The sequence below is a fragment of the Hippopotamus amphibius genome, chromosome 6 (assembly GCF_030028045.1).
Source record: "Hippopotamus amphibius kiboko isolate mHipAmp2 chromosome 6, mHipAmp2.hap2, whole genome shotgun sequence".
Lineage (NCBI taxonomy): Eukaryota > Metazoa > Chordata > Mammalia > Artiodactyla > Hippopotamidae > Hippopotamus > Hippopotamus amphibius.
In genome coordinates this window covers 132,878,116-132,894,045 of record NC_080191.1, presented here as the reverse complement: position 1 = coordinate 132,894,045, position 15,930 = coordinate 132,878,116, and positions in this window count along the sequence as shown.

Sequence of the window (15,930 nt, the reverse complement as noted above, 5' to 3'; positions counted from 1 at the left end):
ACACTAAACATGCAATTACGTTACAAAGAACTTGCAATTCAAAGAATCTCAGGTATTTTTATGCTTTTTCGACTATACTAGAAGCTCCCAGCAGAAAAATTTCACACAACTGTGTCATGACTGCCACCTGGCTGGCAACAACTGTAAGATGTTATCAATTATATGATATCTCCTCATTTCAGAAATGTAAAAATATGAAAAAATGTGCATCTTGGAATTCATGGGAAATAGCAGCAAGCGCTTTGATGAAGAAGTTGGGAAAGACACAGAAATGGTTGTGGATGTGGACATCCGCAGTGGAAGAAGTCTTTCTGAAGGAAGTAAGGTCTAGTCTGAGATATGAAGGATGAGCAGCAGGGTGTGAAGAGAGTGGGAAAGAGGGTTCCAGGCAGAAGTCACTTTCCATGACATCTTCCTCATCTTTGAATTTGGGGATTTGGGAATTAGATTAGAATACATGTACGTATGTATGTATTTTAGTACTTCATTTTGCTTTAGCAGAAATTTTCTGAAAGGAAATTCTATCTGGAAGCCTAATACATAACACACAGAAAGGGGTAGTTGCCTTTATTAAGCACGTGGGGGTGGGGTTGAGCTCCGTCATTTGCCTCCACTCCACCCCGTGAGGGGGCTCCTAGGAGTATGGTTTGAAAGCCACTGGACTAGGTGATCCCAAGACCCGTTCTACTTTCAAGGTTCTATAATTCAATGTGACAAGCTCATTTGGACACTATCTGAAGCTCAATTCAGCTTCAAAAATTTACACAACTGGTAAGTGACAAAGGTGGGCTTTGATACCAGATAACCTGATTCCAACAACCACACTTTTAACCTCATATTATACTGACTCCAATAGTGTTATTGCTATTTTTTTCTATATGTAAAATGGGGATAACACTGTATTCTAAGGTCGCTGAGGAACAAATGAGCTTCATCTATTTGTACATGAGTGGTGTTTGGGTGTGCCCATACAGATTTTGTTTCTATATCTATCACTGCATAATAGATTACCCTCAAATTCTGTGGCTGCAGACAATACTAATTTTTTTTAATAAATTTATTTATTTATTTATTTATTATTTTATTGGCTGTGTTGGGTCTTTTTTTCTGTGCCCGGGCTTTCTTTTTAGTTGCGGTGAGTGGGGGCTCTTCGTCGTGGTGCGCAGGCTCCTCATTGCCGTGGCTTCTCTTGTTGCGGAGCTCGGGCTCTAAGCACGAGGGCTTCAGTAGTCGCAGCACATGGGCTCAATAGTTGTGGCTCACGGGCTCTAAAGCGCAGGCTGAATAGTTGTGGCACAGGGGCATAGTTGCTCTGCGGCATGCGGGATCTTCCTGGAGCAGGGATCGAACCTGCGTCCCCTGCATTGGCAGGCAGATTCTCAACCACTGCGCCACCTAGGAAGCCCTGGACAATACTAATTTTATACATTACATGACTTTAGCAATTTAGGCAAGCTTTGGCTCCATGTGGTATAGACTGTACTCAGTCGGGTCCTTCTCCTTGATGTGGCCTCAGGCCTTTCCACTTGCTCTCTCCTCTTTTAGCTAGTGGCTCAGGGTGCCAAGAATCTTCTAAGAGAGAAGAAGTGGAAGCTTTCAGTCTCTTAAGGCTTGGGTCCAGAGACTAACACAACATTACTCTCACCATATGTTACTTGTCTACGCAGTCACAGAACCAACCACATTCAGAATGCAGGGATATAGATCCAATCTTTTGACGAGAAGAGTATTGGAGAATTTGAAGGCATCTTTAATCTGCCACAGACGTGGCGGAGGAAGAAGTCCATCAGAGCACAGGCAGCAAGCACAGATGGACTGCAGCCTGGATTTATATTTTCCCCCTTTGCTTTCAGGGGTGTGGAAATTACAGTATGCTAGAGGATTTACGAGGCAATTCATGTAGTCAACCAAGTGTGAAGATAGTTCTTTATCTTGGGGAGGGAAAGGCTGAATATAGGAGCTGCTGGGGCCTGTTTAAAGAAATCACCAGTCTCAGGAAAAGTGGGAGACCAGTTTGAATAAAATAACTGTGGCAAGGGCAGAAGAAGATAGATGTTGTTTCAGAAGGAAAAGGTTTTTTTTTTAAATATATTTATTTATTATTATTATATTTTTGGCTGCATTGGGTCGTCGCTGCTGTGCGCAGGCTTTCTCTAGTTGTGGCGAACAGGGACTACTCTTTGTTGTGGTGCGCAGGCTTCTCATTGCAGTGGCTTCTCGTCTTGGAGCACGGCCTCTAGGTAAGCGGGCTTCAGTAGTTGCAGCACATGGGCTCAGTAGTTGTGGCTTGCGGGCTCTAGAGCGCAAGCTCAGTAGTTGCAGCACACAGGCTTAGTTGCTCCGTGGCATGTAGGCTCTTCCCGGACCAGGGGTCAAATCCGTGTTCCCTGCATCGGCAGGTAGATTCTTAACCACTGCGCCACCAGGGAAGTCCCCAGATGAAAAGGTTTAAGGTTAAATGTCCTTTTTTTGCAGCTCAAGAAATTACCTAGCTGTCAAATATGGAGCTTTGGGGATAGAGGAAAGGTATATTCCAGTGTCTTCTTTAAGAGACAGGACTGTGGTAACCTGTGAGAAAAGAGGACTGGTTATGTTAACGCTCATGATTACCCTGGGAAGAAAGAAGGAGGTAGGAAGAGCTGGCCTAGCTTTATGAATGTAAAGTGGAAGGTCAAATGGAACAACTGAGATGGTAACAGCTAAATGAATGGAACGAAGCTACTTGAGGCTTGAAAGGAAGGGGGAAAATAGTAGATTTCATTTTAGGAATTAATACAGGCAAGTTGTGGATTTTGGAAGGGATGTGGGGGAAAATGAAGGTGGAATAGTGTGTAATGTAGCACGAAAATAAGAAGGGAGCTCTTGCAGACAAAAGGAAGCAGTGGAACTCGTGACTTTGTGAATAGAGGAGAAAAGAAGAGCGAAAGACGTGTAGAAGAGCTAATGGATGGAAAGACCAAAACAAATGAGGCCAACAGGCCTGAGGCAGACACAGCAAAGGCCCTAGAAGTAGGAACACAGTTGGAGGAAGTGGAAAAATCTGACAGAAGCTGAGGTTAATTAGAGGGTGAAAGAGAAGACTGCAATTATTATGTGAAAACGCCATTACTATTATTTTTATTGTTGTGATTATTGTTGTTGTTAATTTCTTCCTAATTTCCCAGAGCAGTTATTTCAAATCTCTTCCACTCTCTAAGCTCTAATCTTATTCTCAGTCAGTGACAGTATTTCCTACTCTGTTGAGAAGCATGAGGTGAGTGATATGAACTCCATCAACTTCCACCAAGTTTACATCAAATTGTCTTTGTATTTAGTAACTGTCTCTTTTTTCTAATTTTAAAATGTCCCTCTTACTTGCTGTAGGAGCTCTTTAATTATCTGTTTCTTTCTCACATATTCAATGCCTCTTACTCTTCTGACTTTTTTCCTTCTTGGGAGAAGCATTTTCCTGTCTCTGCTGGGCTGACATTGTCTTGTTCCTCTATCTGCTAGTACCATGAACTATACATTTTTATATCTTTCACTTCACTACGAAGCTTCTTGTAAAAAAAAGTCTACGTATGTTCAACCCCCAGGTTAAATATTTAAAACTTTTAAGCAGGAAACAAAAAGTACGTTATTTCAAAAGAAAGGAAAATCATGCACAAGAGGAGATATAGCAACTCTTACTACACCTCAGCCAAAGATGAGGACAGTGGAGCCAGTTACCGATGGTTCTTGGTGGATAAAGGAGGTGAGGGGAAGGACAGAGTGAATACGCTGCATCTGCAGAGTCTATTCTGAAGAAAGAGAAGAAGGTAGACAAGAGAGTCACAATCATGGGGGTGAAGGCTGCTAAATCTGATACCATGGAAAATAAGAAATATATGAAAAGTAACACACGCGCGCGGGCGCAAAAGAGAAACAGAATAAGGGACGTGTGTGCCTGGGTGGATGTGCGTATGTGTATATGCCTTTGGGTGTGTGTGTGTGTGTGTTTTATAACAAAGTGACAGGTAATATTTTTGACATTTTTGTCAGTTTGAAAGATAAATTATAAATACGTTCCATATATAGTAAGTATTAACCTTAAGCCACATGGCCAAATCTATAAGAATAGTGCATTACTTTATTTCCTTCAAATCAACTTAAACCCTAACCTGGTTTATCCATTCTGAGAACTGGCTGAGAAATGTGGTATCAATCCTGATTGTGACTCTCTCCCCTCTCTAGGATCAGGCAGGAATTCAGAGGTTTATGCGGTACTTAGAAAACAAAGGCAGGACCTCAAATCTCTAGTCCCTCATAGTTGTCACTTACATCCTCAATGACCCAAGCACCCATGGACCCCTGAAATTCAGCAGTTCTATTCTTTGGTGCCACCTGTTGAACAAAACTCCTGTCTGGGCTTGCCACTCACTCTGAACCTTTGCCAGGGAGCAGGATGTAGATTTTCCAGAATTCTCTCTCCTTCCAAACTGCTTTCCCCACCAAAATCCATGTCCTACCCCCAACACAGAGACAGATGCACGCGCACACACACACACACACACTCTTAAAGGGACTCCAGGAGCACAAGCATAATATACCTGATGAGTATAGACCCTCACAAAAGATTACCTTCCAGCCCTACAAAGAGGGGTTCAGGTTTGAGGAGTCAGGTTCAGGTTGAAAATAGGTATGAACTAAAACTTGGACTCTCTTTACTCCTGAAACAGAGTAAAAGCAGAGCTTAAGCACACACACAATGACACAAACATGTAGGTGCAGCTCTTCACTGCCTCCCTTGTATCTGACAGACGCACACCCAATCTCTGGGGTCTTAGCAGCCCCTGAAAGGGGAAATGTCCATCAGGATGGAGGCAGGTTCGCTGCCTTCTATATTTCCAGGAACATCAGCACCAGAAATAACAGGTTACCATAAAAGGCAATACTTCAGCCTCCCTAGCAAACCATGTGAACCAGGTCAGAAATCTGGGTTCCAGGCCTTGGAATTGTTGCTTTGCCAGCACATGACTTTCCTTATCTGAGTTTCCCATTTAAGTCTGTTTAGGGTCTTCTGTGGGCAGCCCTGGCAGCGGCCACCATGCTAAGAAGGATGTTAGAAAGAGCCTGTCTACCTTCTTGGAAAGGGAGAAGGGAAAATGCAGAAGGAAAAAACACATTAGTACAGCAATAATCTGCCAAACATATGTAAATATCTTTTATTATGTAGGGGGAAAAAATCCAAGTGTGTACGTAAAAATCTTCTGATAAATGGCTCACTGCCCTCAGACACATTTGATTTCTGTTTTTCAAATTATAGTTTCCAAATATCCTAAGTAAGGTTTATGACAAAGACATAACTTCCATTTAGACAGTTGGATTTGTACTAGTTTATGTTAATCATCTACTTTAGGAATTCATTTCTGGCATAATGAATAAGATAATGTTTTATTTTGAGCCTGAGTATTGCTTACTGAAAGAGAAATACTGTCAAAAACCATAATTAACTGTCAGTAATTAACTAGAATTATATACTGGGATATTGACTACAATAATTGCTCAATTAATATTGTATGTTTTCTTTGAAAACAGCAGTTTGATGAGATTTCTTAAGCACCTTTACTCAGAACATTCAGGGAAATAATCAATAGAGATTAGTTGCCAAACTCTAATATTTACCTATAGGCTAAGCAATTATTTCTAGTTCCTTTTAAAAGTAACATAATTCTCTTCATTTATGATGCAGCAACATAGGCTTTAACAGGAAATTATGGCTTAATGTACCCACCATTCTCAGTAACATATAGATTTTGAATTTTCCCTCAGTGGCATGGAATGGATTTATACTGAGGAATTCATGTTTCTCCAGTTTCCCCTGTGACTAAATTCATGTATCTGTAGTTGGCTGACTGTCCATGAGAGTGCTGTCCCAGGAAGTCCCTCCACTATAAGAGGGACCAGAACACAGCAATCTGCAGAGCTAATCAGAAGTTAATTCCACCCCCACCCGCCTTCCTGAAGGGCAGAGTAGGAAGAGTGGAAAAGGGCAATATGTGAAAAGATAATGGCTGATCATTTCTTAAATGTGATGAAATACACAAATTGAGAGATTCAATAATCACAACAAATTCCAATCATACTTGGATAAACCATGGTAGAATGACAGAAGTCCAAAAGTAAAGAGAAGATTTTAAAAACAGAGAGACAGATGCTATTTAAAAAAAGACAGTTAGACTAATAGCAGACTTAACAACAATAACAGATCAAAAATGTGATGGAGAAATTTATTTAAACTGTTGAAGCGAAATAAACAACAGTATAGAACTGTAACCTATGCTAAATTTTTTTAAGAACAAAAATAAAGACATTTTCAAACATAAAGAATGGAAAAATAAATAAATAAGACTGCAACCACTAGGTACTCACTAAAGGAAAACTTAGATGTGCTTGAGGATATAATGTTTCTTTTAAGGAGTGAGGAAAGTGTTCTAAAATTGATTGTGGTGATGGTTGTACAACTCTGAATATCCGAAAACCCATTGTATTGTACACTTAATTGTGTACAAATGAGTGAATAGCATGACGTGTAGAGGGTTGAATAATGTCTTGGCCAAATTCATGTCTACCTGGAACCTCAGAATGTGACCTTATTTGGAAATAGGGTCTTTGAAGATATAATTAAAGTTCTCAAGATGAAATTATCCTGGATTTAAGATGGGTTGTAAATCCAATGACTAGTGTCCTTATAAAAGAGGAGAAGACACACAGAGACATAGAGAGAAGACCGTGTGAAGATGGAGTCAGAGAATGACTTATGCTGCCACAAGCCAAGCAACGCTGGAAGCCATCAGAAGCTGGAAGAGGCAACAAATGAATTTTGCCCTAAAGCCTCTGGAGGAAGTGCAGACCTGCCAACACTTTGATTTCAGACTTCTGACCTCTGCAACTCTGACAGAATAAATGTATATTGCTTTAAGTGGTAATCTGTTACGGCAACGCCAGGAAACTAATACAGTGTGTGAATTCTATGTCACTAAAGCTGATACATATGATGTTCTTGAAGAAGAAAGCAAATTGTCCAAGATTTCTGAGAGGGCAAGGAAATAATGAAATATGTAGGTGAATCTGGGAAAAATAATTTGATGGTATAAATACTAATATTTGATTTGGATAATTAAATTAAGATATAATGTAAATATTTAGCAAAATTAATATGTAAAATGAGGGGGAGATGATAGGAATTAAAGGTAAAATATTTGTGTTTGGGAAGAGGTTTAAAATATTGAACAATTTTAGATGTTAAAATAAGTTTGCATGTTGAAATCTTAAGGTTAACAATTAAATCAGTATAGACAGTATCTGTAATTTTCAAAACAATATAAAGAAAAAATAAAATAAAAAATTTAAACTTACAAAAGAAGAAAGGGAGAAAAGAGACTAAACTCACCATTAGAAGACAGATGTTGTCAGGCTGGATTAAAAAGAAACAGGGTTTAAGATATGTTCTCTCTAAGAGGTACCCCAAAAGAAAAAAGACACACAAGTCAAAAAGAAAGGGCAGAAACAGTTCTAAGGTGACTATTTTAATTTGCACTAATCTCTCTGCTTTTGTACACGTTTGAAAATGTCCATAATACAAAGGCAAGTCAAAGAAAAAGGATGTCATTGGAAGCGTGACAGCTATTTAAAATATAGCAGGAGTTTTCTGTGAATAAATCTTTGCCAATAAATAAAAAAAACATAGACAAAATGAATAATTTCCAAGAAAATATAACTTCGCAAAACTCAATCAAGTACAAGAAACCTTAGTACTCACATGACTATCAAAATATTAAAGCTATAGTTAAAAAATATTCTCACAAAGAAAATACTAGACACCTATACTTTCACTAGTGCGTTCTATGACGTTTTCATGGAGAACTGACTTGTAACATTTTAAAACTTTTCCAGAAAATATTAAGAGTGAACACTCTTCAACTCATTTTATGAGGCTAGTAAATTCTGAAGCTAAAACCAGACTAGGATATTATAATGAAAGAAAATTATAGGACAATCTCACTCAAAAATATACTCAAAAATTCCTAAACAAAATATTAGCACAGAACCCAGCAACACAAAAAACAAAGTGTGAAAATACAAAAACATGTTCAAGTCACATATATCGTAAAAAATATCCTATGCTAAAAATTGGGCTCCTGTAGTTTTTAATCTGTTGCAGGAGCCCATCAAAACCACCAAACCCTTTCTAATTTCTCTCTCTGTTGGCATTTTTACGAGTAGAGTCTCCCTGCTCAAATCAGGCTTTGTTCTTAGCTTCTACCAAGATTTGGCAAATGACCCCAGAGAAGAAAACAGCAAGTGACCGTGATCAACAACTCACCTAGGAAGGACGTTTCCGTCCTTGCAATTTTAGTTCATCTAATCCTAATTGTTTCCACAGTTCTTCATTTTCACTGCCTTTTGGTACACTATATTCAACTGGATGAATATATTACAACTTCTTTATCCATCTACTTTTCTGGATATGAGTTGTTTTCAGTATACAGCTGTTATGAATAATGTCACCGTGAATATTTGGCACGTCTTCTGAAGCACATGAGGGGACATATCTAAGAATGAAATTGCTGAGTTACAGGATACGTGTATGTTCAGCTTTGTAGCTAATGCCAAATGATTTTCCAAATTGTTGACCAATTTATATTGTTATCAGCAGAGTCTAAGAATTTTCACTGTTTTCACTTTAGCCATTCTGATAAATACATTATGCTTTTAATTTGCAATTCCCTGATTGCTAATGAGGCTGAGAACCTTTTTTCCATTTGTTAGCCATTAGGGAGTCTCTTTTTTGAATTTCTTGTTCAAGTCTCTTGTCCATTTTTCTACTGTAGTCATCTCTCTTTCTTACTGGTTTGCAGGAGTCTTTAATGTATTCTGGATATGAGCCCTTGGTTAGAATTATATATTTTCTGTCATACAGTGACTTGCATTTTCACTCTTTAATAGTGTTTTGGATTAATAAAAGTTCTTCATTTTAATGTAGTCCAATTTATCAGTTTTATCCTTTTTATTTATCTCCTTTTCCTTATTTAACTGGCTTGGTCAACCAATATAATGTATAATAGAAGCAGTGACCGCAGGTATCTTTGTCTTATTCTCAATCTCAAAAGGAAAGTATACTTTCAATTCTGCATGTAAGGAGTTTAGAAGTTACCACTGTGTCCTAATAAGTAAAAAGCCACACAAACTGAAAAGGCAGCAATTCTTCTTAGACATGTAAGAAAAGTAAATTCTCAAGGCAGATGACTGCCCCTCAAATTGAACAGAGAGACAGGAGGATACAGAGAATCACAGTACACCCGAACAGAAATCACTACAGGAACCAGTGTCGTGGTAGGAAAACCCAGACTATAATTAATGAATTGCTGGAGGCTCAGTGTGGACAAATCTGAGATTTAAAAACTCCAGGAGGCCCCAGTAATAGGGTAGCTCCATTCTTTTGTAGTTTTACCTCCAGGCGCTCAAATAGATTTTCACAGTAAATATCAGAGAAATTTCCCCTCATGTTTCTAGCAGGGGTGGGGAAAAGGAACTCTTAATTTTGCTATGAATCTAAGACTGCTCTAAGAAAAGGAAACTTTACATTATTTCATCATTGTGTACAAATGTTTTCGGTATGTGATTAAAGCCACCATCTTCTATTCTTACTTAGCAAAGACTTTTTAAAAAAATGACTGAATTTTGAATTTTATTAGTTTTATTTTTATTTTTTTGCAACTATTGAGATTTTTGTATGATTTTTAACCCGAAGTTTTAAAGAAAAGCTTCACTGAACTTAAAATTGTTGGTTAATAGCAATTTTTAGTTTAGCCCTTTAAAGGCTGTCCCAATGTCTTCTGGCTTTCACAGTTTCTGAGAAGTCAGCTCTTAATCTTATTATTATTCTGTATAGAGGGTAATTTTTCTATGGTTGATTTCAAGATTTTCTCTGTCTTTGACTTTCAGCAGTTTGACTGCAAGATGTCTAGGAGTGGATTTCTTTGTGCTTTTCTTTCTTGAGTTATTGAGCTTCCTAGATATGTAAATTAAAGTTTTTCATCAAATTTTAAAAGTTTTCAGCCATTATTTCTTCCAATGTTTTTTCTGCCCCTTTCTCTTTCTCTTCTCCTTAGCAAGTGTTACACTGCTTTTTACTGTCCCATAGGTCTCTATGGTTCTATTCACTTTTCTTTAGTCTTATTTTTTTCTGTTTTTTAGATTGGGTAATTTCAACTGCAGTCTTTAAGTCCTTGTTTTTCTACCATCTCCAGTCTGCCATATTGTTCACCCAAAGATTTTATAACTTTAATATTTGTACTCTTCAGCTTGAGAATTATCATTTAAAAATATTATTTAAAAATTTATTTCTTGATTGAGATTGCCTATCTGTTTATTCATTGATACCATATTTCCCTTTAATTATTTGAACATATTTATAGACATGATAACCCTCTCTGTGGTGAAGCCTCCATAAATGCCTAAATACTTGGCTCACAGCCAATTTTTTAGACGTAGCAGACATCCACAGAGGACCAGGTTAAAAAGGAGGGCAAAGACATAAGAACAGGGCGAAAAAGCAAGGGAAGATTCTAAGGATACAAGTAATTTATTGCTAGTTTGCTTTGGAATCTCTGTTCTGACCTTTAGATTTTCTGCTACTTGATCTTCCCAAAATTTGGAACGCAATCTTTAAAAAAGAGGATTGAATTCACATATCCAGCTCTCATCACTTTGCTTTTCAAGAATTGATTCCTCTCTGCTTCTCTGTGGTGTCCCCTGGGGTCCCATAACACATGAATAGTTTAGCTATCAGTCAGGGGTTTGGGAAGTTTAGTTTCTAAATTTGGGTCTGTTGTTTTCATACCATGAGTTCAAAACTCTTAGTCCTTCCAGTGCTTCTAGTTTGTTTGTTCATATTTTTTTAGTTTATTTATATTTTTAGATATTTATTACTGCATTTAAATAATTTTATTTAAAATTTTTTCCATGTTTTATAATTATTATCTGTTGCAGGTTCTTGAGACCACTCTTTCCTCTATCATTATGAGAAGTTAATCTTGAATTAACTTTGAATAGTCTCAGTTTTTGATTACCTAAAAATGTACTTCCCACTCTATATTTAAAGAATAATAGTGCTGTGCATAAAATTCTACATTGGCAGTTATTGTTCTCTCAGTATGTTAAAGATATTTTACTCGTTAAGCTTCCACTGTTGCTCTTGTGGAGCCAGCTGTTTGCCTAAATTTCAAATACTGTTTCCCTCTCACCTAATATACTGCCTATTGTTGTATTCTGTTTTATTTCTTTCCTTAACAAGTATTACTAGCTAACCTACTGTATATTTTCATTTTTTGTAAGTGTTATTAGAAGCCTCTCTTTCACCTAAAATGTAGTCTATGGAAGCAGCATTTTTTCCTATTTTGTTCATTGCATTACCCCCAATACAGAAAGTAAAGGCTGCCATATAATAAATATTCAGTAAATGTTTGTTTACAGAATGATAGAGGAAGCTTTGTCTGTTCCTAAGGTAGGCTAGTCATGAATTAAACTCTACTTAAGGAAAGCTTTTCTAAGCTCCTTAAGAAACAAGACAAGACTGATCAAGTACTGTTTTTATTAAGATTCAAATATAAATTGAAAAAACAATGATCTATTGGAGCTGGTAAATATTATACTAGTAATTAATAAACAGTAAAGCAACAGTTATTAAAGTTTAGCTTGTTTAAGAATTTACTAAGGGTTCTTAATAAAATAAAGGTTCCTGGGAAGTTCCTTTTAGGAGAGATTCTAAGTCAGCTAGGATGGGAGTGATGCCCAGTAATGGGCATTTTATACTAACATCGCAAACTTGAAAAACTTTGGTATGAGGAATCACAGTTTGCTCCTGGAAGCATGGGAATGAGTCGTGAGTAGCTGAGTTTGGTAAAACATTTCTTTCTCTGACCATTGTGATTATACTGACCAGTGCATATCCTGTTTAAGGGTCCAGTTTCTAACCTCCATGATAATTTTCTGGAATTCCCAGAAAAAGGCCAATTTCTTCATGTTCTAGTTTTCTTCTCTGTGAATTAATTACGGACTGACACCTACTATTTCATACTTACAATGTGGTGAAAGTGCATTCCTGGAATGGAACTGAATACATTAAAATAACAGATAATAAACAGAGATTACAAGGCAGAAGAGCTCATGGGACAGTACTTCATTCTTTTGTATCTGTAATATTAAAATGCTCACCATCTGTGTTCAATCAATATCTATTTCTTTCACATTTGAATGTAATCCCAACTTGGAGACAGAGGGCTAAGAAATATATTCTAAAATTGATCAGAAAGAGAATTAACTACCTAACCTCATGCCTCTTTTCCACTGACCTGTTTTCTTCAGGCTCCATTTCAGTAATCCACAAATTCTGATACTTGAATATAAAGCATTAAAGTGTTGATTGTAAAGTCTTTGTTTTTAGGGGTCAGGGAAGGGTTAGAACATCCTGGGACTGGATTTCATTCTTTTTTAGACTTCCTGTGCAATTGTATGCTCTTCCATCTGCACTAAGGGTTCTATTAGAATAAAAGAGAGATTTCAGTCACTTTCTTTCATTGGTTTGTAACTGCATTTCTAATAGCAACTTTCCAACAGAGGTGCAGGTGCTTATGTAAAGAAAGGTCATGCTTATAACATCTTGAATTTAGAATAATGCATTTAGGAGAAGAAGCTTTACACTTTTCACCCTGTCTACCTTCTTTCTTTCAACTTTAAAACAAGCAAGTCTTCCCCTTACCCCAAAGCTGCTGTAAGAATTCCTCTACTAATCTATTAAATTGAAGCATCTATTTTTTGAGAGACTATGAGGATAGTGGCAGAGATATGTGATAGTTATTGCTTTTAGCCATACAGTAAGTTTTCCTATGTGCTCCTCCCAACTTCATACAATGGGCCCTTTCTTTATCCACCCTAATATTCGTGAATAGAAATGAGACTCAGCCTTGTCCAATAGGTGAGCCCATTCCCTTGGCCACATAAATTTATTCAGAGTTAACGACATCATCCAACCAATCAAATTCCTTGCGATATTTCTGTTGGGACAAGGGTAGAAAATTGTTTCTTTCTTGTCTTTGTGATTCCCTTGCTAGAAGGATATAAGTCTTAGACCACCGGCAACTACCCTCCTCATCACGTGGATGGAGTCTGCCAACAATAGGAGAAAACGAGGCCCACCCTCAGATGGAAGAAGAGTAGACACCTGAATGAAAGCATTTCAGTGACCTGGTCCTGAATATGTTTATTCTTGATGCTTGGGCCATTCTTTCCCTTCCCAGTTACACAGTCAATAATTTCTTTCCTTTTTTTTTAAAAACCTTAAGCTAGTTGAATTAGGTTTTTGTTACTTACAAATGAAAATGTCCAGACTAAATTAATCAATGACAACAAAAACAACAAACAGAAATGGAAATTATTTTAAAATGCAAGAATTCAGTAATTCTTTGAATTGTGTAAATGAGTATTTTGGGTACTTCACAGGCCTTGCCATTTTCATTTATACCTTGGTTTTGTGTCAGGATTCCTTTACTCCTCATGTGTCCAACATTAATAAATTATTATTTCTTGATGAGGGAAATAGGACACTATTATAATATTAACCTTAGGTAGATCCCAGAAAAGTAGTCTTCCCAAATTCTTTCATAATCTGGTTACACTGTCACTTTAAATTTAGGAAGCCAAAAGTCATTATGGAGATAACAATGTCTCTTTCCTATGGGGAGAATTCCACAGTAGCTGAACAGGTTTGTTCTCTTTGGGGATACCTAGCTCTAGCTTCTTAACAGTTTAAGGTGAATTTTACCTCTGCCATTGAAGATGTTATTTCAGTGCTTACAAATCAGATAGATTGAAGATAGGGTGTAGCTTATCATACATGCTGGGACACTTCTGAGAGTGAAGGGGGCCTCTGTTAATAATTAGACCTGGGACAATAGATGCACACCAAGAACATGCTGGGAAAAGAGGGGAATATGATCATTCTAGCCAAAGGCTCTTTTTGTAGACCAGTGGTTTTCAAACTGATTTCATATTGTATTTGCCTGTGAAACTAAAAATATATATATATATATAGAAGCCAGGTCTGCCTCTCCAGAGATTTTGATTGAGTTGTCTAGGGTGAAATCTGGGAATTTCACATTAAAAAATAATTCCTCTGCTGATTCTATGCCATAGCCAGGTTTGAGAACCACAACACCCCTGGTTGAGTTTAACTATTTTAATTTCAGTATACAAGCACATAAACCTGAGGCTCAGAAGGCTAGGACCTGGTTTCTCTCCTTCCATTAACTATGTGTGTGATCTTGGACAAATAATTTTCTGGTGTTTAGTGGCTTAATCTGTAAAATGAGGACTTAGACTAGAAAAACTCTAAGACCAACTGAACTCTACAATTCTGATCCTGTTAAAGAATTCTTATTTCAAGGGATGAAAAACTATTGAAATCAGAACCTACTTCCCCTAGTCTTGGATCATGATGGAACATTACTTGGAGGAAGGATAAATCAAGTTCATTTTTTAAAAGCCAAGAATTGGATCTGTGGTATAAATGAAGTGATAGAACACACCCGCACATTTGTTCCAGTGCTGTTTGACAGTGCTTAGCTGTTTTTGTCAGTTAAGAGGATAAAAGAACTGCAGCCCTCAGAGAGATTATGTAATTTTTGCAACCTAACCCGGCACAGCATTCAACAACTAAAATGTCCAAGGATGGGGTTACTTTCCCCAGAAAGAATTTTTATGGTTTTATATAATAGAGAGGCACTGCATTGGGTGTCTTGCTAATGATCTAATTCTATGTGTTCTTCTGTCTATAAATGAAGACAAACTGAGGGATATACAGCTTTCCTAAAACAGAAGGCATAGTTTAGGGTGTGAAATGTATTTTGTTGTCATTTTATGACTCAGTTTCTCATTCCCTTTAAGAACAAGATCATTTAAGCCCTTAATACTAGTATTGAATTACTTTAAGAAATACAACCCTATAAAAACCCTCTCACCCTTGTCTGCTCCCTTTGCCTTGTCTGGGTTAATGTATCAGGTAGGACATTCTAAACCTGCCCTTTTCCACACACTCTGTTGCACCTCTTCCTTAAACTCATTACCTAGCAATTCTCCCTTTCCTTAAACGTCCTTTTCCATTCTTCTATAGAATAATCCCTAATAAGTAAAAATGAGGGGAAGCATCTTACTACTTAACTTTTAACTCCTGAGTTAACCATATATAGCTTATTTGTCCAAAAACACGTTTGAGTTCCTACTGGACCTTTAAGTTTTATATTGCCCCCAAATTTTTTTTTAATGTATCTCTGTATCTTGGCCTATAAGGCCCCCCAAAGTAATCCATGCTGAAAAATACTGTTCTTCTTCTAGGTCCAAACTGCAAAGAAAAACTCCCTTTCCTGCCAATGGTATCAGCTAAGAATTAAGGGAAAAAATCAGATTTAACTAATGTGCATTACTGTATAAACAGGACAATCAAATTTATATATTCTATTAGCTACTTATAATACTTTTTTTCTCTTTCTGCATATTCTCTATAAACATGTAGAAAGATGCAGATTCTATGGGTTTGTTTTTTTTTCTCTCTCATATGCATTTTTTAGAACAAGCTAAGTCTGTATTTAGGGGGTGCTTGGTGCACATTTCCCTACAAAGTGGAGTTATAAATGATGGTTAGCTGATCATCAAAATCCCCCCAAATCCATTTATCGCTTCTTATAAAGTATAAACAGAACTATTAATAAGTGTTGCATAAGTGAAAATCTGAATGGAAGCTAGCTGGGACAGAGGGCTGGCCCACAGAGAGAATCTGAGGGTGATATTCAGTGCTGGAAGGCATTTTCCTCTCTTTTCCTAGGCAAAATAGTGATCCTGGCAAACTATAATGTT